This window comes from Centruroides sculpturatus, unplaced genomic scaffold (assembly GCF_000671375.1).
Source record: "Centruroides sculpturatus isolate CEXI.00-Female unplaced genomic scaffold, Cexi_2.0 scaffold262, whole genome shotgun sequence".
In the NCBI taxonomy this organism is placed as follows: Eukaryota; Metazoa; Arthropoda; class Arachnida; order Scorpiones; family Buthidae; genus Centruroides; species Centruroides sculpturatus.
Window position 1 is genome coordinate 733,056 of NW_019384536.1, and position 25,594 is coordinate 758,649.

The 25,594-nt window shown below is 29.9% G+C and overlaps 1 pseudogene; it reads left to right on the top strand.

Annotated features, from left to right (window-relative positions):
* Window positions 1-304: 304 nt before the first annotated feature.
* Window positions 305-22,944, top strand: LOC111623259 (annotated as a pseudogene).
* Window positions 22,945-25,594: the final 2,650 nt, after the last annotated feature.

A 25,594-nucleotide genomic window follows, 5' to 3' on the forward strand; every position in this document is an offset into this window, starting at 1 on the left:
TCAAACAATTTTCTAAATAATTTCAAATAAACATAACTTATAAATATAACCGAAATCATCATTACCAATTTGGAAAAAAGAAAATGTTGTATAATTGTATTGTAAGCATCATAATTAAAATTAATGTAAAAGTTTAAAAATGAGAAATATGATCGAGGAAGTTCCTGGAATATCATTAAATGATATATAAAAAGTGAGAAAATTAAGTTCGTAAAATTTGTTCTCCTTTCTGCTAGTGATTAATGTATATTTAGAATAGCGCACGGAACTGTGGGCGATGCCGTATTTAGTCTCTAAGTGATATTCAAAAGCACAGTTGAACTTTGTGGAAGGTACCGCACACACCGAATTAAATAAAGATGCCGGTCGATGTAATTTCCTTCTTGAAAGATTTCATCGCTGGAGGTATCGCTGCAGCTATATCTAAAACTGCAGTAGCTCCTATTGAAAGAGTAAAATTATTACTTCAGGTTCAACATGCTTCTAAGCAAATTTCACCGGATAAACAGTATAAAGGTAAGCAATGTCTTGATTTTTTTAAAATATTAAACGAAAAAAATGATATATCTTTTATATTTCTAAATACATAAGTGTATATATATATATAACGTTGATTTTTAAATTAAGCAATTATAATATTGTTTTTGAGATTTTCTAATTTATTTTGTAAGTGAAAAATAATTTATTAAAACTTGTATAAAATAAAACCTGTTTTTTTTCTCTCAATGCATCATTTATAGGCTATACTGATAAATTTATATCAGAGATAGATGAGAGCCCTCTTTTGAATTATAAAATTACTAAATGTAGATTTAAAAGTTATTTTTATGCTACAAGAAATTAATTAATATTTATCATGTATTTTTAAAACTTATTATTACGTTCCAAACACGAGTTAGGTTAATATAAAAAAGATATTGCTACTAATTGTCTAATTTGATGTTTCATCAACCAACAGTCCAGCATATACAATAAATAAACCATTGAAGCAATTTATGGAACGTGTGAACTTAAGATTTTCTTTGAAAAACAAGAATCAAAAACAATTAATTCTGCTGAAAAATCTGAAATTATGAAGAGATTCATTGGAGAAAGAACTGTTTTTACCGATCTTTTATAAACAGCTTTTATTTTACCAAGCTCTTAAAAATAAGTTCGGCAATATTTAAATTTATTTACAGCTTGGTAAATATAACAGATCGTTCTTCTTTTCAGGTCTGGTCGATTGTTTTGTCCGAATTCCCAAAGAGCAAGGTTTTCTGAGTTATTGGAGAGGAAATTTAGCCAATGTTATCAGATATTTTCCAACTCAAGCTCTCAATTTTGCTTTCAAAGATAAATATAAGCAAATTTTTCTGGGTGGCGTAGATAAGAGAACCCAGTTCTGGCGTTACTTCTTAGGAAATTTGGCATCTGGTGGAGCAGCCGGTGCTACATCCCTCTGTTTCGTATATCCCCTTGACTTTGCAAGAACTCGACTTGCTGCAGACATCGGAAAAGCAGGTGCAGAGCGTGAATTCTCAGGTTTGGGTAACTGTCTAGTAAAAATCTTCAAGCATGATGGCCTTGTTGGTCTGTATAGAGGATTCAATGTTTCCGTTCAGGGTATTATTATTTATCGAGCAGCTTATTTTGGCTTCTTTGATACCGCTAAAGGTATGCTCCCGAATCCAAAGAACACTCCTTTTGTTATTTCTTGGATGATTGCTCAGACTGTAACAACTGTTGCCGGAATTATTTCCTATCCATTTGATACAGTACGTAGACGTATGATGATGCAAAGTGGAAGAGCCAAAGAGGATAGAATGTACAAAAACACAATCGACTGCTGGGGAAAGATATATAAGAGTGAAGGTGGAACAGCTTTCTTCAAGGGTGCCTTTTCTAATGTTCTTAGAGGCACGGGTGGTGCTCTTGTATTAGTATTATACGACGAAATTAAAGCCTTTATCTTCTGATGAACTCTCAGCTTAGTTTAGTGCAGAACATTTTAGATATAAATATATATATATATATACTAAAACAGATTAATGTGACGAAATAATCGGGATGATTAGAGCTTTAGGGGTGTGGAGTGGGAATCCACAGAGTTTGCTGTCCATTTGATAGAATCATCAATTATTAGATGGATGTTATTTAAAAATCTAGTCATGTCAATATATATGACTGGACCAAAATAAATAATTTAAATTTTCTTCTTTGTGATTAATAATTATTTCTAACGAAATTTTAAATATTACGAATTATTATGTACACTCACACAAACACACATTAAAGAAGCCATCTTCAATACTAAGATATATTAGACTATTTAATTTCTTACTGTTACGATAATGCAACTTGAGATATTAATATTAAGGAACAAAAGTTCAACAAATTGTTCTTTGAGTTTTTAGTTATTACATGTTTGAACACTGAAGATTAATTTAAACACTCAATAAAGCACTTGTAATCCTTAATATTTTTTTAATAAAAATAAATTTACATTTTTCGATAATCTTAATAGCATAATTCAAATTCTCAATATTGTCAAATTCTCAATAATTCAAATTCTCAATGAAAAAAAATTAATGCCAAAGTTGAATTGATAATTTATTATTTAATAAAAAGTAAAATCATTGAAAATATTTTCAAAAACATTACTTAATTCTTACAGAGACTGTGAATATAAATCATCTTAAAAATAACTAAAATTTAATTCACAACGTGCATCGCAATATCGATCGTGATGGGAATAAAATCGTAAGTTAATCTAAAGAAACCAACAGGTTAGAATAATTAATTTTATTTAAAAAAATTGAGAATTATAAATTGGAAGTGGGTTAGTTTATCCGAAATTAGCGTACACTCTCACTACCCAAAATAGGCTTGGAAATGTCAGGGACGGAAGCATTCCGTTGTAATACAGATTTAGGCAACGATCCAGATCTGTGAAGACGTTTATTTTTACAACGTTAATTTTGAAAAGGATTATGGGATGGTATTAAGCAACAAGTTTTACACTTACTTTGCAAGATGGCAACAAGTTTTACATTTATTTCTTCATTCATAAATGTCCTTAAAGAACATTACTAAATTTGAATATTTATAAATATTAGATATAATAATATCTAGCCTAATCATATTCATACGACTCATTGTTTTATTTATAACAATAATTAAAGAATTAATAGAAGATGAAATAGTCTTATTCAAAATTAAGATAGAGTGAAGTGCTTGAAACTGTCAAAAATGCATATAGTATGTAATTTAATAAGGCACTACACTACGTCGAACGATATAATTATTACATTTTTCTTATATTATAATTTATATTTAATTATCATATTTTTACACAATAATTCTAATTTAATTACTTCTGACTGTTTCATGTTTAAATTTTTTTTAGTTTATTGGGTTATTGGTAAAAAATTATTTCTGATGTAAAAAATAGACGGTTGGACTGTAGAGGCAGTTAAAGTGTCAACTTACTCTCTGAGGATCTGGGTTCGAATTCTGGCGGTCGAAAAACCCCGGGAAGTTTTTGGAGAGTGGTCTCTCCTAGATATGTCCGGCCTTAAACCACACCACCCAGTCCTGTAAGCTTGTAATCGAATTCATTCGTCTTTATTTCTTATATTTATCATGCAATTTTATTCGTTTAAATTCTTTAATAATAAGAAAATACATATTATCATAATAACAACATATATTTAATTTATATAAGCTGAAAGAAATCATTTTCTCTAAATATTGTAGAAACTCTGCTGCTTTAAAATTTACTAAACAAAATGTAGTTAGAATAAAATCAACAGTTAAAAAAATAGAAAAAACTGTATTAAATTAAGCATTATTATAAAAATTAAAAAAATGAAAAGAAAATGTTAGTTGGAACAAAACTGGGTAACGAAACGAATTGAAAAATATCTGAATCAGTTCCAATTGGGTTCGTGAACTGCCTTTCCCATTAAACTACTTCCTGTTACATTTTGAAAACACTTTATTTAATTTTATACATTCTTTACTTTTTACCGCTTAAATTTTAAGATAAACTTTAAACTTTTTGAATTGTTTTATAAGTTTTTCGGTTAATAATTATTCGCTTTATTTATTATTACTGTTAATTTATTTCGGTGTTTACTACTTTTCTGTCGTTATTTTTTTTTGACTCTTTTCATCCCGAGAGCACAGAAAGATCTTTTTCAATCATTCCCGTTATGGGTTTGGCTAAGCCACAATCAGGGCGATTGGATGGTAAGAGAAGGGGTCTAACATGTCCTGAACGGATCGTCCAAAAAAATTTCTGGTGGGTTGTTACTACTAATTACTGAATATTTTCTGTTATATATTAATAAGATAATTTATCAATGATATATTTTATTTTTAAAATTTTTAAACATTAAATAGTTTTTATTTAGTATTAAAGAATTATGAAATATATTATCTACGTTTGTTCTATACTTCTGCCCACCAGTGGCCGACTGTATAAAAACTATTGAATACTAGTACAGTCAAACTAGTACAATACTAGTTTGGTCGCGAATTCGTACTTGATCAACGGGCTGATCATTTGATGTTTTCCGGGTTTTCTCTACATGTAACACTTAAATAGGAGCCAATTTTACATAAAAAGTCCTCCAGGAAACACTCCTCCTTGGAGGATCGCCCACGTGTTGAGTTGGCTTATTCCATCATTCCATCGAATTGTGGATTGCTGAAATATCTGAAGTATTCCTGTTATTTCGAATGCTTGATATTTTCAGGAAGTGTTTTAACGATTAATGATTTCCAATATATTTTATTTAAATATGATTGTTAATCAATTCAAAATTATGATGATATACTTCCTCTTATGTAATATTTTATTACAAAACAATTTATTTGCATTAATAATAGATTTTTGTTCGTAGAAAAAATCATCGAATATTGTTAGCCTCATTAACATTAGTGAGTCATTTTAACAAAATAAACTATAAATTTTATCTGTATAAAAAAAACTTCCAATCGTTTTGACAACTAATAAAAGAGAAAAAATTAAACAGTTTTTATGAATATTATAAACTACTCTCTGAGATTTATCATAGTTTCAGGTTACTCTAAATAATTATATTGAATTGATTGTATTTTGCAATTCAATCTTTTCTTCTTTAATGAAAATATATTATGTGAGCTTATATGATGTAGCCTATCCAGAATAAGCTCATAAGTGCTATAAAAAGCGAAATTTGCGCCGGGGGGAAGATGTACTGTACAGTAGCGTTGTAGTAGTGCCAGAGTAAAGCCCTTGTACTTTATAAACATTAGGTTGGATTTTAGACTATGTATCTTTGTCGAAAAAACTTAAAAATTACTTCCTGCTCAGTATTTGTTCTGGTTACCAATATATGTAATTTCTGGTGCATTTAAGCCGTTTTATAGATTTATATAACAGTTGAAAGCAAAATACGTACAGATTATCATTTAATTTAAAGTACTCAGACAGCAAGGCAAAATAAAATGAATTTATACATATTTTTCAATCTAGTAAATGTAGACATATAATATAAAGTTTCAATTTACACTTTCCTTTGGAGCAAAGAATGTAATTTTAAATATAAGAAAACTATTTTATCACTTAGACAAGTACTATCGAATTAAAAAACCCATTATAATGAATGTGCACATGTTCTCTAAGCAACATTTGCTTATACAATGTTTCTACCTAGCCAACAAATACAATAATAATTATCAAAAATTTAGTACCTTTTGTCAGATTTAAATCAAAATGGTTATGATTTAACTATTAGCTTTTGGGTCAGTTAAAAAATATGGACATTTTGTTATTTTTTCTAAGTACGATACGGACGGGCAGAGCTTTTAAAGTACGGACTGTACGTACTAAATACGGACGTATGGTAACCTTATATTTTATGGATATTAAACTACAAAATTGCGCTTTGTCCATACAAAACTTTATAGACGGTGACGCCTCCCTAGATAGTGGTAATTTAAACTCGGGGTGCCGGTTAGGGCCCTGGCACTTTTTAATTTACGACTACATCTCTGGTGTAGACATAAACACTCCATTATATCTTGTTTCTGATATGTGTTAGCTAAATAAAAAGATACGAAAGTGTAAGAAATTGGTAGTAGCCTATTCGATAGAATAGTCATTATGAACTCCGACCCTCTCTTCATTTAGGGCCAAATCCAATCTCGGTTCCTATGAAAAATAACGGCACTGTTTAAATTACAAAGTCAAAAATGGGCGGAAGCTGACTCTGAAAGGCTTCTCGCACACTGCCTTGACAGTCTAGGCCAAGCAGAAGCCATGCTAAAACTTTTGAGAAAATAAAGAACATTTCTGGAAAGGCTTATTTAGAGAACTCGAAAAATATAATAAATAATAATAACATATAAATAAAAAGAAGAAAATTTGAGTTAAATTTTGTTTAAAAAATGCAAGTTTTTTATAACTTCTAAAGATAATATTAATTCTATCTTTTATTTTTATAAACTTTTCTCATCCCCCATTGCATTCTTTATGAGAATATAATTTTAAATCAATAGTGAAACAAGCTTAAAAATTTGTTTGAGATATTGAAAATTAAGAATTTAATATAATATATGTATTTAAACTAATAAAAGTTAGACAAAGTTTAAAATGAAATAAAAATTTTATCCACATTTTTTGTATTTATTTTAAATAAATGGAATATCGTAATAAAATAGTAGTGTTTAAAATTTTTAAATATTTTAAATTTTCTTGTGTTGTTTTTATTAATTGAAATTATGTTTATTTGCCAGAATTTTTTAATATTTTAGTACATTGCAGTACAATGCACTCTACATTTAAAACTTAAATGACAAATTAAAATTTTTATAAAAACTACTAAAAAAACATTTAAAATTGCATGTAGCGCCATCTGTTATGATGTTTAAAAAATTTTATATTATTAATTCTTATAAAATGACAAAAAGCCTAACTTTAAAACAGCGGTTAGTTTTATAAAATAAAAAATAAAAACATTATAAATGCTAATAACGAGGAAAATCGTCATTAAGTCTCGCCGTACTCGAGATATGACACACGACTCACTCTATCTCTCCGCCCTCTTAACCTTCAACCACCAAAATTTAATAGCATCAATTCCTCTAATACCAAAAATCCATGTAAATTTCAGAATTTTTCGACAAAAGGCACAGACGTTATTACGCTTTACTTCTTCTTCTGTGGGGAATAATTTACTCCTCTGCATCTTCTCCACGCCAGACGAGAATTTTTTTTTTATTTTTCTATCCTCAAAGAATATAGAAGAGAAAAAAATTAAATAATTGACCATGCATTAAAATTCTCTCCAAATATTTTGTAAATATTCTTTAGAATTAGGTTTATTTATATAATTTAAATGTAGTAGAATCGGAGCCGAAGCAGTAAAGTATTAACCTTTGAATTGTTAGTATAATTTACTCTCCCGGATATGAACCCGGGTCCATCAGGGCTCGAAGATTATGGGAATTTTTCGTTGTAAATTAGTCGGACTTGGCCTCAGATTAGTCTTCAAAATAAGCCTACTTATTGTTGGACGCTGGCTACGAGGCGTCCCGTAGATGTTATTACACTTTAAAATGGGTGAACAAAACCGCTCCCCCTACACACAAACATTAACATTCATACATCCCAATTTTTTTTTATTTCTGGATGTTTCAAGGTCTCCTGAGTACAAAAATGTAAAAGTTTTGGGGTCATTTTTTGAACGATCGCCATACCTCTGTTATATATAACACCGAAAAAGTAAAAATTAAATATATTGTAAAAGGGTGTCGTTATCACTTTATGTTGAATTTACAGTAGGCCTGTATCGAAAATAATTACATAGAAAATTTATGGTTGATATAGTTTAATGAAATATAACAACGCATCACCGAGGAGAGATGTCTTCTGAGAGACCTCCAATGAAATTGTTCTCTATTTAAGTGTTAGCCCTAAGCAGATCGCCCAAGTGTTGCGTTGCTATAACTTAACTAAACAAACAAAGTATTAGATACGTGAAGAAACACCACGGCAGCATATTGGTCAGGCTCAAATCTGCGACTAACTGTTCAGAGGTTTTATTCATCGGTCACTGATGGACTAGGAAATTTAGGTATAATTTTTTATTTCTGCAATAAGCAACTATAAAATATTTTTGTAACTGAACAATTTGTTGCAACCTTTAAAACATTTAGGAAATTTGTATGATTTTATTAGGCATTCACAATAACTCTGCACTTTACTATATTGCAATTTTTACTTAATAGCTAAAGACTGTCTACATATAGGCCTATACTTTTATATATAGACTAATTTATTTCAAATTTCTTGACTTTATTTCTGGATTATTTTTTATGCACATGATTTCAATTTTTAAATTTAAAACTAAACAGTTAAAAGTCATTGTAACAATAGAAATTTTTGAGTGGATGAACGTAATGAGGTCACTACGCTAGTGAACTTATTTTAGCGTCACCAAAAAAAGTTTGGCAATTTTTAGAAACCATAGTTTTGACGTCATTTACACTATATTGTTACTGAATAAACATATTTATATGAGAGGAAAGTCGTATAATATTTTCTGTTTTGTTTGCACGGAAAATGTGAAATATGTCTTAAAAGATTTTCCGAACTGTTACAAAATAGCAGCAAGTTTAATTTTCTGGCATTGTTTATAAATCTTAACGTCTAAACAGTGTCTTGTGAAAATATACTAAAGAAAATAGAAACGTATGAGAGTAATTGAATTACATTAATTTCTTGATAATGTTTAATAAGAATATATCAGTAATAATTATCCTAAGTTATATTTTTCCTAATAACGTTTTCGAATAAGAAAATCGTTATCTAAAATGATATTACTAATATCATTTTAGATAATGGTTGTCTTATAATTTGGTTCTTTATAAGAGTTTCAAAATTTTTATTTCATTATTTAAGCGCTTTTTACACTCTTTTCATTCTGAGGGCTGAGGACATCGATCTATAAGGAACATATCCCTCCAATATTTTTGAACCGGCAAATGATCTCTACCAAGAGATGTACTGTATGTATTTTTATTTTATAGCATACTGCAAATATGAGGAGTATAAATGAATATATTGTACACAACAGATATGCCTTACTTTTATAGTCATTCAAAACTCGACAGTAAGAAATTTTTCTTACTTATTATCTTTGCCCCCTTACGGATCTATGCCGATGCCGCGGAAAATAGAGATATTCCATTCTCATCATATATATCTGGTCAGTTTAACCCTTAAAACTTTTAACCCGATCCAGACTCGAGTCTGAGTCCTCAAGGTGGTAGCCTGTCTCAGATATCTAGTTTATACACAGTAGTGTTAAAAATTAGCGATTAATTTAATATTTTCTCAGACCGAAAATTGTAAAACATTATTCCATTCTGAGGTCTGGACAATAGTAGTCTATATAGTAATTCGAATGGATATAATTCTCAGTATACGCCTGTTATATATTGGAATTAAATGAAAATAGGTAATATAAACAATTAATACAGCTAATAAAATGGCTTCACAAGCAGTTTCATTTTATTGTTCTATCATTATTTACGAAGTCATTGATTATGGTAAGTAATATTCTAGAGGAAAGTAAAATCTTCACTCTGTAAAAATATCATCCAATTTGAAACTTTGATCATCGATTTTACTGCTAAATCGTTAGCTAACTTGTATAAAAGTCATGACAGAATCTAGATTTTATATATATGTATATATATATATATATATACATATACATACTGTATTTGCACTTGTAGTTCATTGAATGATAATATTCTTTTAGTTCCCGAATCTTTGCTATATTTTGGGACGTCGCTACAACTTTTCTATAAATTTTTCAAAAATGTTTATGTACATTTTTAAATTATAAAATATTAACGTATTTATAAATTTTAGTTATATGATATATTATTTTGTAGTTGAAAACATAGAGATTTACTTTAAATCTCATATTTTTTCTGTAAGGAACTGTCTGTTAATTTCGTGTAAAGTTTAAGGGAAGGAGGAATTTCAAAAAGTACATTATTGTACATAACAGAGAAGGAGGGATCAAATGTGGCTCAAAAACTGTGCACGTAATTCATGAATGATCTCTAAATGAGTATTTCGTAAAATGTAAAATAAAATAACCCGAGAAAAAGTTTACAATGATTATCTATTATTATAAAGTTTAATTTAATTTGGCTGCAATTTGAAAAAATTGTAGATCTAAAAATTTCCACTGTCCGTTAATTTCGTGAAAGGAATTAGACAGATAAAATCCGAGACCAGTTGTGGAAATCTTAGGGGCATTTAAGGTCCGATTAACTATAAATTAACTTCCGGTTTGCACCGGAAATCGCGTTACTCAATTCAAAAGTTACCCTGAAAGCAGTTAATAGATGATCGGCACGACTCTATCGTTAAAGGAAAAGTTTGATGTACGGGGGCAAGCCACTACTAGTTTGAGGTGACGAGCATATATTTTAAATGAAATAAATTAAACATAGGATTAAAAATTGCAGACTGTTATTGTGATGATCTCAAGATAAATAATCGCTCGTTATTGACTTTTAAGAATTCCCTTAATTTGAGTATATTTTTATTTAAAATATTAGTGAAACAATGCATTTTTAATTATTTCAAGCATTTTTTTTATTTTTATAAATGTTTTATTCTCTTTTTACTTAATAAAAAAGTTGATTTTAAGAATAATTACAAAAATTAATTTTTAATTCAATTTCATTTATAGTGGGAAAATTCCATACATAAAATAAAATCTAAATATGTATTCTTATCGCTTCTAATATCATAATTCAATTTATTATGGCAGAAAATTATTATTTTAAATTTCCGTTATCAATTAGTATTTATATTTATACTGTATTTACTTTTAAAATAAATGCTCGATTCAAACTTTTAGGTATTTAAGACAAACATACATCAATTAACAGCAACGTAACCAGGGAGGACCCAGGGGCTGAGTCCTCCTTACCTTCATAAATAAATTAAGAAAAAATCAAATGAGTACAAAAAAAAGATTTGAAAGTGACAAAAACAATGTACAGGATGATGCATAAACACCTGACGGTTTTTATTTTATTACAAATTTTACCGCAAGTCAGCACTATTGGTGCTAAATTAGTACATTCTAGCTACAAACTTCCTGGGGTTTAATGGTATCTGTTTAATCTAACTTAACTCTGGTATGTACAGGAGCGTGTTATTACAGTAGAAGTATTCATAAAAACTGACTGTCGCGGTCATATAACGAGGGTTTCGGCGTCATTTCAACTCACGACATACTTTCTATAAACTGTGCTTTTGAGTTGGGAATTAGTGGGAAGGCTCACTGCGCAAATCGTGATATTTCCCAGAATATCCTCAATCGGTGAGAGTTCCCATCTAACCAGAATAGAACAACGTTTAAAAATTCGGAGTAGCCACCCTCGTAAATATTATTTTCAAGATAAAACAGACATTATCTTAACCTTTCCATTGGCTGGCCTTTCAGTACTCTCTGAGCAGGAAAAGGCCTAAAACCACACAAAAAACCTATCCATTGAGAATCTTTCTGTGACAATAAAATTAATTTGTGATGAAACACGAGTGCAATTTTATAAAAAAAAAAATCATCAGATATTTATCAGGTACTCTGTATATACAATATCTGAGAGTTTACTCTTCATCCACAGCGTCAGTGGTTAAATACAGCGGTGAATGTAGATTTACACGTTCTAATTCGCGGTCCTCTCTAAATCCTTACATTACAACAAAAATTAAATTTTCTAATAAAATATTCCAAATAATTTAATTGATTAAGTTTGCATTAGCTAAACATAAATAAAATATGATATTTATTTTACAACACTTTTTATATAAATTAAAAGACGTACGGTAAATGAGTTTGCTAAATATTTTCACGGTTAATTTTTCTTATTATTAAATTCATTTAATTGCGATTATCCACCTTTTTTTATCGCCCAGTTTTATTTTATTCTTTTAAAATTTCTAACAACTTTTTTTCACTTATTTTATTTCACTTTCTACTTCATTAAAAATTAACAGCTAAATAGAATTCGGTCGGCGGTAATATGAATCTCATGATCTTTCACATAATACGATGACTATCACCAAGTATTTTATTCACATTCTAAGTATTTCAAACTCGTTTAAGTCCACTTATTATTTTTTATTCCTAATTTACTCCTTTACTTAAATATATATACCATTCAACACCAACTCATCAGTCTCCAAACGTTTTAAATATACCAGGATGCTTAATCAATCTTGTTCATTGAATGATAATATTCTTTTGGTTCCCGAATCTTTGCTATATTTTGGGACGTCGCTACAACTTTTCTATAAATTTTTCAAAAATGTTTTTGTACATTTTTAAATTATAAAATATTAACGTATTTATAAATTTTAGTTATATGATATATTATTTTGTAGTTGAAAACATAGAGATTTACTTTAAATCTCATATTTTTTCTGTAAGGAACTGTCTGTTAATTTCGTGTAAAGTTTAAGGGAAGGAGGAATTTCAAAAAGTACATTATTGTACATAACAGAGAAGGAGGGATCAAATGTGGCTCAAAAACTGTGCACGTAATTCATGAATGATCTCTAAATGAGTATTTCGTAAAATGTAAAATAAAATAACCCGAGAAAAAGTTTACAATGATTATCTATTATTATAAAGTTTAATTTAATTTGGCTGCAATTTGAAAAAATTGTAGATCTAAAAATTTCCACTGTCCGTTAATTTCGTGAAAGGAATTAGACAGATAAAATCCGAGACCAGTTGTGGAAATCTTAGGGGCATTTAAGGTCCGATTAACTATAAATTAACTTCCGGTTTGCACCGGAAATCGCGTTACTCAATTCAAAAGTTACCCTGAAAGCAGTTAATAGATGATCGGCACGACTCTATCGTTAAAGGAAAAGTTTGATGTACGGGGGCAAGCCACTACTAGTTTGAGGTGACGAGCATATATTTTAAATGAAATAAATTAAACATAGGATTAAAAATTGCAGACTGTTATTGTGATGATCTCAAGATAAATAATCGCTCGTTATTGACTTTTAAGAATTCCCTTAATTTGAGTATATTTTTATNATGAATAATAATGAAAAAGTATAGCAGTCGGCAAACTATAGTTTTTTATTTTTATTTTTGCTGTTTTGATTTTTTTGTTATAATCACAATGATACAGCGGCGAATGTAGGATTACATGTTCTAATTCGGGCCTCCTCTAATATCATTAGTTACGCTATCTTCTTTACATTACAGCAAAAAATGATTTTTTCTTTTTTTGTGCGATTTTTTAAATGAAATCTAATGCTTTAACGGGATATTGCATTTATTCCGTTAATCACGACTTACAATTATCCATTTGAAAAAATATATATAAGTGTATGTTCATGTATGAGTATATAAAAACGCAAGACAAATCATCGTTGTAAGAAGGTACACATCTTTGAATTGAAAATAACCGGATAAAGAAATTCGTAAGTATTTTTCAACGTATATAAAGTAGTCCTACTAATACATAAAATTTAATTATTTGCAGTAATTAAACCAATTATACCATAATTTATTTATGTAAAAATTGTAAATTTGCAAACATAAATTTTTATTTGTTAAAATATTAAGTTGTCAGCAAATAAAACCTTAAAATAACACAGATATTCTTCATTTGCTAAACTGTTTATAACAATTTACAATTTTAATGCTATTTTAATATATTTTTTAATGCTATTTTATTATATTAAAATTTAAATAAATAATCTGAAAAAATAAATAAATGAATTAATCTACTTAATACTTAATAATATTTTTAATACATTATACACAATGTAATATATATATTCTATAATATAAAAAAATCTTTAAAAAAGTTAGAAATTTTGAATAATTATTTCTTGATTTCAGATTACATTTTAAAAAATAATTTTATATTAATCCTATCTTTTGCAGTTTTGATTCTTTCTCATCATGCGGGCACTAAGAGAACGCTCTTAATTAATTAATCATACCCGTCGTAGACTCGGCCAAGACACAATGGGGCGATCTGGTGATAAGGAATGGGTCCAATATATCACACATCCGGGACTTCCAATAAAAAATTCCTAGAGAGTTGCTCGCCCGAATTCGATCTCGAGTCCTACAGAGCGGCTGACTACTTCGACTAACTGGCCGTCCATTAAATCTATTTAAAAATTCCAGCAACAAGTTGCTTAAATTTCCCAGCAACATTTAAAATTGCGTGTGTGGCGCCATCTGTTATGCTATTTTATTTAAAAACCTTTTTATATTTTTAATTATTATAAAATAGCAAAAAGCTCAATGTTGATGATAAAGATGAATTTTATAATAAAAAAAAAAAAAAAACAAATTGTAAATGCTATAACCAGTAAAATCTTCATTAAGTCCGATCCCACTCGAGATATGACAAACAACCTCTCTATCTCCCCACCCCTCGACCTTTAACCACCAAAATTTAATAGCATAAATCCCTCTAATACACAAACCTCCCTGCAAAATTTCAGAAAATTTCGAGAAAAAGCACAGGAGTTATTAAGCTTCAAAGAAAGTAAACAAAATCATGCCCCCACATACTAATATCCATACATACAAACCCCCAAATTTTTTTTTCATCGACGTTTCAAGGTCCAAGTCCTTGTCCAAGGTCCAAAATTCTTGTCGAGGTCATTGTTTGACCGACTGCAATACTTTTCCTCTGTTATATATAACAGAGCCAGGAAAGTAAAAGTATAAAGTTTTAGTGAAATTTTAATAAAAACGTTAAAATTTTTCGATTGTTAAATATTGTATTTATGTATGAATACATTTATTGACACCAGCTCACAAATATAAGACCTAACTTGATCTTATATTTGTAAACTGTTAATTCAAGGAATGTGTAACAATAGTAAACGGCTAGGTTTACTATTGTTTAGGAAGCGAGCTTGTTCTCACCAGGAGGTCCCTGATTTGCGAACGTTTGTATTCAATATCAACTACACCCTTCTTTCTCCCAGATTGTTCCCCTTTATGCATATGCGTAGAAGGAGTAACTAAAAACGAAAAACTTTAGGACTATATATGTTAATAAGCAATGTATTTTCCAGACAAAGGCGGTATTAAATTTCAGAAGAGACCTTCATCTGAAATGGTATGGAGTTGTTCTGACGAAGAAGCATCGAAAAAAAGTTTTTTCTTTTATCTGATTCTAAATTAAGGAATTTCTCAGAAAATGTATCGAAATTTTTGTTCGAAAGTCCTTTCTTAAATTATTCTCGATTCAGTTAATTGATATGAATCCTCACATTACTCCGATCTTCGTAGATTCTGAATGGCCTATCAAACTCCATTTAAATTTTAAACTAATAGATCTAGGATTACTCTTCGAAGATGGAATCAGGTAAGTTTATTGACAGTGGCGTAGCGAGGGAAGCAAGGGGTGTATCATGCACCGGGTGCCACTCTCAGAGGGGCGCCCAAATGGCCTCCAAGACAAATTATGTGTTTCTGGAGTGGGAGTTGGAGGGGGCGCCAGTTATGTTCGCTACACCACTGTTCATTGACACAGTTTTTAATTCAGTTTGAATGATATAATAATAATTGTAGAGAGGAAATAAATTTTAAAGATTTTTTTTCTTTATCGAAATAAATTTAGTGGATTTATTTTCTTGCTTACTAGGATAAATTTCATTCGTTAATACATAAAATTTGGTTTATGAATCTTAAGTTTATAAATTTGAAGGATTTTCTTTATCCTGTAATGGAATAAAGATACATCCTCTAAAGATGTGTAATATACCAATGTATATTAAACATTTTATAATATTCTGATTATCAAAATATGTAATATTTTTCATATTTTAATGAAGTATTAAATTCCAAATCACGAGACTGTTAATAATGTCGCATAATTTAATACAGATTGTTATGTATTTTATATCAGCAATAATCTCATACTGGTAAATTGCTGATTAACTTAATTATAATGCAAGCGAGTCAACAATGCCGCATTATTTAAAAGGCAAACCGTACCACAAAATGCTTATTCTGTAGGTCTCTATCAGCATCGATAATAAGCTCAATTTATAACCTGATTTCGCTACATTCAGAAAATTATAATGTTTTCTTTCAATTTACTATAATTTGGAAAACTTCATGTTAATTAATTAATAATAATAAAAATATTTGAAAGTTTGCTCTAAAAATACCAATGTCTAAAACGATTTTCTCGCTACTTTCAGATATTTTTTGTCATTTGAAAAAATAACAGAATACATTGACTATAAGGGACTGTTATAAATTATGTAACAAAGATATGGGTGGATGGGTATGTAGATAATCGTTACGATGCGTTACGTATGTTACAAATGCGTCACATAATTCTAGGGTCTGAACCCTGGGGAACAGAATTAATTTTTGTTTCTGAAGTGTTGCATAGCGAATCGTACTGTTTATGCCACCGCTTTGTACGTTATACCTATATATGTAATTAATAAATTAATGAAATGTTCGGTACCCTGTACCGTGGGCATTTGCAGAGGGGCAAACAGGGTATTTTCCCCTTCCTGAAATCGAGTAAAATTTCTACAAATTATCGTCGTAAAAGTGATTGAGATATGGGACGCTTTGATACACCATTGTAATCTATAATCTACTTGTGAAAAACTCATTAAAAAACAAACAATTAAATAAGTATGTATTGATGCAATTATTTGTCTCCAAGATTTGACCCCCTGGAAAATTTTCTGTGGACGTTCATGCCCCGTACTGTGTATTATTCCTTAGTATAATTAAGGGGGTTGGTCAAGGATATGTTACGTAATTTTGGGGTATCTAATGTATAGCAATGCTTAAAGGGCATTGTTCTTTATCTAATTTTATCATTTACTGTTATAAAGTATTTATTTATATCTTGTTCTTCATTTTAAATAAAATAAAATTTATTTAATGATTTTTGAAAATATTCCAGATATTAAAATTAAAAAAAAACCACAAGAAAATCATTTGGTAAAAATGCTAAAAGAAATAACGAAAATTCTACGTTCTATTAACGAAAAGTCGTTACTTTTCGTTAATAGAACGTAGTGACGTCATGTTAACCTGTTTACAGTTTACGAAAGCACAATTTGCTTATTAGAAAAGCATATATCGCAACGTCATCATAACGTCATTCTTTTATGTCAAACAATCATAAAATAGAAAGAATGACGTCACGTTGACGTAAAATGCAAATTACTCCAACAAAAAAGAGGATAAAGCCACGTAACTAATATTGAAATACTGTTCTGTGTTAAATAATATTTTAAAACCAATTTTCAGAATTATTCATTTAATTATTTAAGTAAATACTGTATTTAAAAAATATTTTTCCAATGATGTTATTTACATAATGTTATTTTGAATAACACGAGATTCTTATAAATTGTAAACAGTTTCGATATGTATAAATAAAATATACATTTATGAAAACATTATTAACTGTTTAATTTCTGATATACTTTTTTTAATTTAATATTTTGTAATACTCGTTATCTGCTTCTACGTCAGCTATAGTATAGGCAACGATAGTATTGAGCATCGATTGGAAGAAAATATTTAATAAAAAACTTTTATATTTTTCTTCTTAAGACATTATATAAAATTGTCTTTATTATTTTAAGTAAACAATAATTATTTAAAATATACACAAAATTGTATATTTGTTAAAGGTTTATATATTAATCTCGCATTCGATTTGTCCTGAGTATTTAATGCGGACGAGTGACGCAGTGACCTTCCCTTTGTATTTCTGCCGTTGAAGGAAACGATAGAAAGATGTCCGGCTTCGATCCCATTTCGTTTATGAAAGATTTCCTAGCTGGCGGTATAGCCGCAGCTATTTCTAAAACTGCAGTAGCTCCAATAGAGCGTGTGAAGTTGCTCTTGCAAGTGCAGCATGCATCCAAACAGATCTCTGCAGACAAACAGTACAAAGGTAAGAAGTAACTCAGCCACCGGCTCCGCCATTTTGAATGGAGTATGTCTTAAAAGGATAAATGTTTTTAAAAAATTGTTTAATACTGTTAATATAAAATAGGAATTGGATCATTCGGTTATTTATAAGGTAAATGCTTAAAACAAAATATATGCAGGGTTTTAAACAATAATTTAGTATCTTTTTATTCATGATTCCCCTAACAGGTTGCGCAATCTTACTAGAATTAATGAAATTGGGATGAGTATTTCTCCATTGAAAGATTAGTGAAATATTTAAGTTGCATGTAGGTCACTTTCAGTTTTTGTTATGATAAGATTAGCAGCTCACATGTAAAGACCAAATTTCAAGGTGAATTGAGTCACTTGCCCCCTTAAAAAAATTACTGCAGTTTGAAGATAACTTCTTATAACAGTTTGAATCTTGCTAGAATATGCAGTTTAAGATATTAAATTTGAAATGAAATTTATAAGAAAATTGTTTAACTAACTTTCCTCCTTTTTAATAGGAAAGTTAGTCAAACAATTTTCTTATAAATTTCATTTATAAGAAAATTGTTTCAATTATTCAAAAATTAGAACAAAACTTACAACTTTTGTTTTAATTTTTCGTTTCTTCCTTAAAATTATAGTATCGAAACATTTCAGCATACCATTACTTTTTAAATAGGATATGATTTTAAAACTTTTCCATACAATATTTGTGCAAAAGTAGTTTTCCTAAAACTGTATTTACCCCTCTACACACCAAATTTTATAATCTAAAGTTAATTTCAGTTTGATTATGAATCATAGCTATAAATGATCTGAAGTTTTACAATCGGTGTAGGTTTAAAGTTTATCTAATTTTAATAGGTTAAAAGTTTAATAAGGTTAGTTTTTTTGGTATTAAGATTTTAATTGCATTTAATTTCATATGAAAAATTGATTTGTATGTTTGAGCAGAATTTTTTAAAGACAAACTGCAAGATAATTTAGTCATTTCAAGTTTTAAACCTGTAAGAATTCTAAATGCAGCATAAAATTTTAAGTGTGGTTTTATTGGAAAAACTTGTGCTATTTTGCTTTTCCAATACTTTGTAATAAGTGTCTTCTAAATTTTAAAATTTCTAAGATTGTTGAATTCCAAATTTATAAAGCTTAAAAATATCAATGAAGATTCTCTGAAAAGGAACCACATTCATAATACTATTGCACTTAGATTGATTGCTACAAGTCCATAGCTGCCAATTTAAGTCAGGCTCTATAACCGTAAATCAACTTCGTGGTGTATTTTAGTGGGATTCATTTGTCATTTTGGTGGGTGGCAGTTGTCTTAGTGACGTTACTTTGTATAAAATTTAAAAATGCAATATTAATAGAACCCTTCATATTCTAATTTTGCCATTTTCATTTAAAGTAATACCAGAAATTATTGATCAGAAAACCAATTAGTTTTCAATTCATTTTATCCTTTTGGCTCTTAACTCATTCTGAGAGTACTTTTTAAACTCGAATTATCAAAGTATACATCCAATTCATATTAAAGCTTTAACATTGTTTAAGGACAGGTTTTAAATACTGTTGCCCATAGGGCAAAAAAAATTCCAAATAGTGAATTTCTTTTAATTAGCATAAAGATTTAACACTAACAGATATAAGATTGTTGCATAAAGTCCAATTTTAATATAATAGAAATGGGTTGATGACAGTTTAGTGCAGAGCTCAAATGGTTAGGAGTTGAAAGTTAAAATTTGGTACATTTAGGTTACGTCATGAGAATGTACACTACAAAGGGATTTTTCGAAATTCCTCTTGCAGGGGAGTGTGTTAAGGATTACTCTGAACTGCTAACATTCTATTTTAGATGTAGTTTTTGAAGGAAATCTAACTTTTTAGACCCATCTAAAAATTCTCTAATTAGCTTCACAAGAGGGAGAATCTGATTCTTGCACCTGGTGAAAACTGGCAAGATTGGATAACTAAGATAACCTCTGTAGTTTTATATTGTTGAATTTGGTTTATATAATAGAAGGGTTAGAGGTACAAAATTAGCTAATCTTAATGTTTGTTTTTTTATTTTTACCTGAGCAACACTGGGCTTACCAGATAGTAAGTGTATAATTTATTCATTCTCAATGGTTTAAAATTTTGTTTTTTTTTTAATTTATAGTCCTTTTAGTGGCAAACTTCTAAGGAAAGATTTAAAACCATTAGAGATTTCGGTAGTTGAGTTGTTAACCTAAACTTTTTAAACGAATTTAGTTTTCTCCAGTTTGAACATAATTGATTTTTATTTTTAATGAATTTCAGTTGGATGCTCTTGTTTCCCATCCTATGGCGCACAGCCAACAGATCACTAAGGCCAAGAACACACATGTAAAATTGTGGCAGAAAACTGAATCAGAAATTATCTTTTAATAATAACAAAAATAAAGACAGAGTTCAGCATTACGTATGCACGTAATGCTGAACTCGGTGTCTAGGTAAATATTTAAACATAATTCGAAAATTGAATGAGCGGTTTTTGAATTATGTTTATTTATTTCGTGTTCTTAACGGCTTTAACAAAGTTTCAACTTATTGTTATATAAATATATAATGATAATATCGTTATATATTTATATATAGACATCGTTAATATAAATATATTTTTTATGGACGTTAAATAATAAATGGTTTTTGGTAGGTCCTCTGCTAGTTTAAACTCGATGGTTTGTGCAATCCTGTCGCGACACGAGTCGGCGATTGACGTTTTACCAAATTATAGTTTTTTAGCATGTTTGTACGGGTACTGTTGCAATTTTTTCGCCGTGATGTAGGAATCGGAACTATAGGAACCCATGTTATAGGGGGGTCGACTATACAGAAAACGTGACCTATTTATGTACCCAAATATTTATTTAAGTTTATAAGTTTAACAGTATAGTTCTAAAAGCTTGTTTTATTACAAATTTCTAGAATATGGTGGTTTGGCAGATTAATATTCAAAACAATATTAGTTTGAGAGTAAGTAGTTAGGTACATAGTGCCCTGTACTTAAGTCTATATTGGTCTTCAAACTTTATAACTGTTAGCTTAAAAAGCTGATGTAGGTTCTTGTGCAAAAGATGAAAATATGACTACTTAGAAAAGCTTCATTATTTTCACTAATTTTCAAAATATTAATTTTTTTTAGAATTTGTTGGTGGAACCAGAATTCTAAACAAATCAATTCTGCTGTTTTCTGTGTCTTTTTTGATTAAAATAATAATATATATTATATAATATTGTCTTTTGTGATTAAAATAAATTATCATCTGGCGAAATTCTACAAATAAATTTATCTTAAAGATTTGAAGGTTTCATATACAGAATCTTGGGAAATTTCAATAACCATTTTATTCTAAAACTATTAAGATTTTAAAAGTAAGTTCTTCATAAAAACTTCATTCTGAATTTAATAAAACATTTGGTTGGTTTTTCAGTAGGTTCCAAAAGTATAAACTTTAACCCAACTACAGACAGCTTTGTATGATTGTGAATATACAATATAAATTTTAAACTATTGTGTAAAGGTAAAGATCAGTTCTAAGATTGCCTATAACTTCTAAAACTTCATGATCATGAAGTATTAAGTTTAAAGAGTGATCTTATTCATGGTCATTGATTTTTAAATTAAAAAAAAAAATATATATATATTATTTTTAAAGTACAAAACAGTACAAAATGGTATTTTTTTAGGATATATATATATATATCCTAAAAAATACCATTTTGTACTGTTTAAATATTGAAACACAAGTTTAAAAATTCAGATTGAAATTTGTCATACTTTCATCTGATCAAAAACTGCAGTTAAAATAAACTAAATTGTCCATTCTTCACAGCTCCAATTTACAACTAGATTATGGGCTTTATGCAAATGAATAGACCAGATATTTTTGTTAAAACAGGTTAATTTAAGTTAAATTTTAACTTTCACACTTGACTTATATTGTCAATTAACTTCTTAATTTAATGTGAACATTTTTTTTCCTCCTTAGGCATGGTTGATTGCTTTGTCAGAATTCCTAGAGAACAAGGTTTTCTGAGTTACTGGAGAGGAAACTTAGCCAATGTCATCAGATATTTTCCAACTCAAGCTCTCAATTTTGCTTTCAAAGATAAATATAAGCAAATTTTTCTGGGCGGCGTAGATAAGAGAACCCAGTTCTGGCGTTACTTCTTAGGAAATTTGGCATCTGGTGGAGCAGCCGGTGCTACATCCCTCTGTTTCGTATATCCCCTTGACTTTGCAAGAACTCGACTTGCTGCAGACATCGGAAAAGCGGGTGCAGAGCGTGAATTCAGAGGTTTGGGTAACTGTCTAGTAAAAATCTTCAAGCATGATGGCCTTGCTGGCTTGTATAGAGGATTTAATGTTTCTGTTCAGGGTATTATTATTTATAGAGCTGCTTATTTTGGCTTCTTTGATACCGCTAAGGGAATGCTACCAGATCCAAAGAAGACCCCTATTGTTATTTCTTGGATGATTGCTCAGACTGTTACAACTGTTGCTGGCATTATTTCCTATCCATTTGATACAGTACGTAGACGTATGATGATGCAAAGTGGAAGAGCCAAGGCTGATAGAATGTACAAAAACACAATTGACTGCTGGGGAAAGATATATAAGAGTGAAGGTGGAAGAGCTTTCTTCAAGGGTGCCTTTTCTAATGTTCTTAGAGGCACTGGTGGTGCTTTTGTATTAGTATTGTATGATGAAATCAAAAATTTTATCTTTTGAGAATACGGTTCTGTATTTAATCAGCAATTCATTTATTCCTGGATGTAGTAGTAATGTATTTCCTGGACATGTAATATTGTGAATAAAAGAATTTAGTCAGTTTAACTGCTAATTCCATGAGGAACATTCCAGGTTAGGAGGACCAAGTTAGAATCTGTAGTTATTTGAATGCCCAGAAAATAAATGAAATTACTTTGCTCAGTTTGCTTTCATTGAGTTGTTTAATTAATGACTAATATGCAACAGTTCTTATGATGTACAACAACATAAGCACTGTTGAATTCGTTTTTCAAATAACTACTAACCAAAGTAATTGATCTGTTTTTTAATTAAAAAATCCGAATTTGTGAATTAATATCTAAAAATGTCTGCTGTTCAGTTTTGGACAAGTCAAATGAATTTTCGTACTTACATTTTTTAATTTTATTCTGAAGTTCTAATGGTATACTTTTACAGTGAAATTAAGAACTTTATAAAATATTACAACTTTTGTAGCAATTTTCGTTTTGATTCGGAAATGATCAAACAAAATTATATTTGGTTTACTTGGTGCCATTTTATACAAGTTCAAGTATCTGATTTAACCTACTACAAATATTCAACGATGATTAAGAATAAATTATGGATATTTAGAAATACCTTCGACCTATCGTAATCGTAAATTTCACTATCGCTGTAATGGTAACTAAATTCATATTTCTCTTTCCTACGTTTAAAATTTTAGAAAAGGGGAAACGCGCAATTACTTTGCTTTCTTGAAATAAAAGCAGAATCACGTTTTTAAAGAGGATGTGTATGACTCCCACCAGTGGTTGAGTAGATAAAACTACTAGTTGATCTTGAAAGTTCGCGCGTTGTTTACGTGCTGGCCACATAAAGTTTCCCGGTTTTTCTTAGTAAACAGCTATACTTAAAATCACTAATACGCCCTCATTTTTGCTAATATTTTCATAGCACAGACAACTTAGTCTCGAGGTATGTTTGTAGGTTTAATAGGATCAAATTAAGTATGACTTGGATAAATTCGTGTCAAAACTAAGCTATATATTTCGTAACAATGTTGATCAATTAGCGATTGCAACAAATAAATCAGATACTAGTCTACGTAAATAAAATGACCCAAGCTTCAATCTGTTCAGAATGAAACAAAAATTACCAAGCTACCAATAATGTGAATTTTGAGCATAAAAAAACAATGCCTTTAGTATGGTGAATAAAGATAAATGGACGAGGTTCTGGTCCAAAAGATGGTCCGAATCTTTAGAAACACTAGTGGGAATGGAGAACCTTTAGTCCACGTGTCACGTAATATACAGTATATACTTTAAATATAAGAGTGATTATCAGATTTCTTCCGACGTGTTACTTTGGGCACGTCTCATAGATTCCTTGCTCAACAGTATTTGACATCCTAATAAGTATCTGACCGAACCACTGATTTTCATAAATAACAATGCTCTAGTGCTAAGTTTGGATGATCAAAAATAAGGAAAGATCGAAATTGATAAGGATAAATCGAAAGGTGGATTGGATTGATGGAATATAACGCAACGTGTGGGTAGTCTGCCACAGAGAACGCCTCCCGGATTTTCTATGGGTAAACTATTTTCTATTTAGATATATCAATACATTGTGAAGAAACCCCGAGAACTTCCACGTGGTCAGCCCGTTAGTCAAGCGCGGACCCGCGATTAAACTTGTTACATCTACTCGGGCAACCCAAAAGTTAAAATTTAGTACTAAAAATTACATAAGATATTAGTGAAGTTTAATTTTAGTCTTATTTAATATTAATAATTCAAATATACTTAAAATTTTATTTCTACATTTTCTCCCATTTTATATGACTATATTCTAACATTTGCTTTAAGATCACTAGGCCAGGGATGGCGAACCTTTTTGAGACCGCGCGCCATATAGTAAGCATACTTGGCTACAACGATGTTTGTGCGTGCCAAAGTTTTAGACTTTAAATAACGATATTCAAGTAAATTAAACGAATGTGATTTAAAATAAATGTAAAAAAGCTGATTGGAAAAGAAGGATCGGGTGATAAACCGAAAGAGTGATTTAAAAACCCAGATGATAAATCGAAATCATGATTCGTTACGTGCCACTTTGGGCACGCGTGCCGCCACCCATGCACTAGGCAATGGTGTCGCTGTAGACGTGACGTCAGAGAGAATTTTATGGTCTCGTGACTGCTTTGCGCCGACGATCTGGCAAATTCTCCTCTTGTGATATCACTCGTAATGTAGTTCCACAGAAGCAATGATACATTTCGTCTATCCTCTGCAAACTATTGCTTGGTAGTTTTTATAAAATGACCACCTACGACTTGCATCAGAGAATGGAAGTAGCCAAAGCTGATGTTAGATTCAGCTGCTTCCATTGTCTATCAGAAATTTAGTAAACGAAATCTGGACCCCGATAGATTTATAAATTTCAATGAAATAATTTATATGCTTGCTTCTATGAAAATTATCAAACAGCTGTTTCGTAATCACAGTGTAGCAAAGACATGGCCAAAACATGAAGCACAAACGGCGCCTTATTTTTATACCCTACGGCTCATGATCCTTTCTGGCAAATTTTGAAATGCGCATGAGCATTGGCGATCACTGCCCGAAAAATCAAACTTCTTGAATTCGAGAGGCGTCGAACAATAAACTCGTTTTTCCATCGGAGGATATGACGTAGAGTCAATGACGGGAAACGATAGCCATCAAGCGGGCGATGATCGAACGAAGTTTGTGGCGATATTTTGAAATAATATAGAAAGCACCTTCCATGGGGATATGTCAAATAATGAATTATGCCTGCATAATTAATTTTCTTCATTAGAACAGTT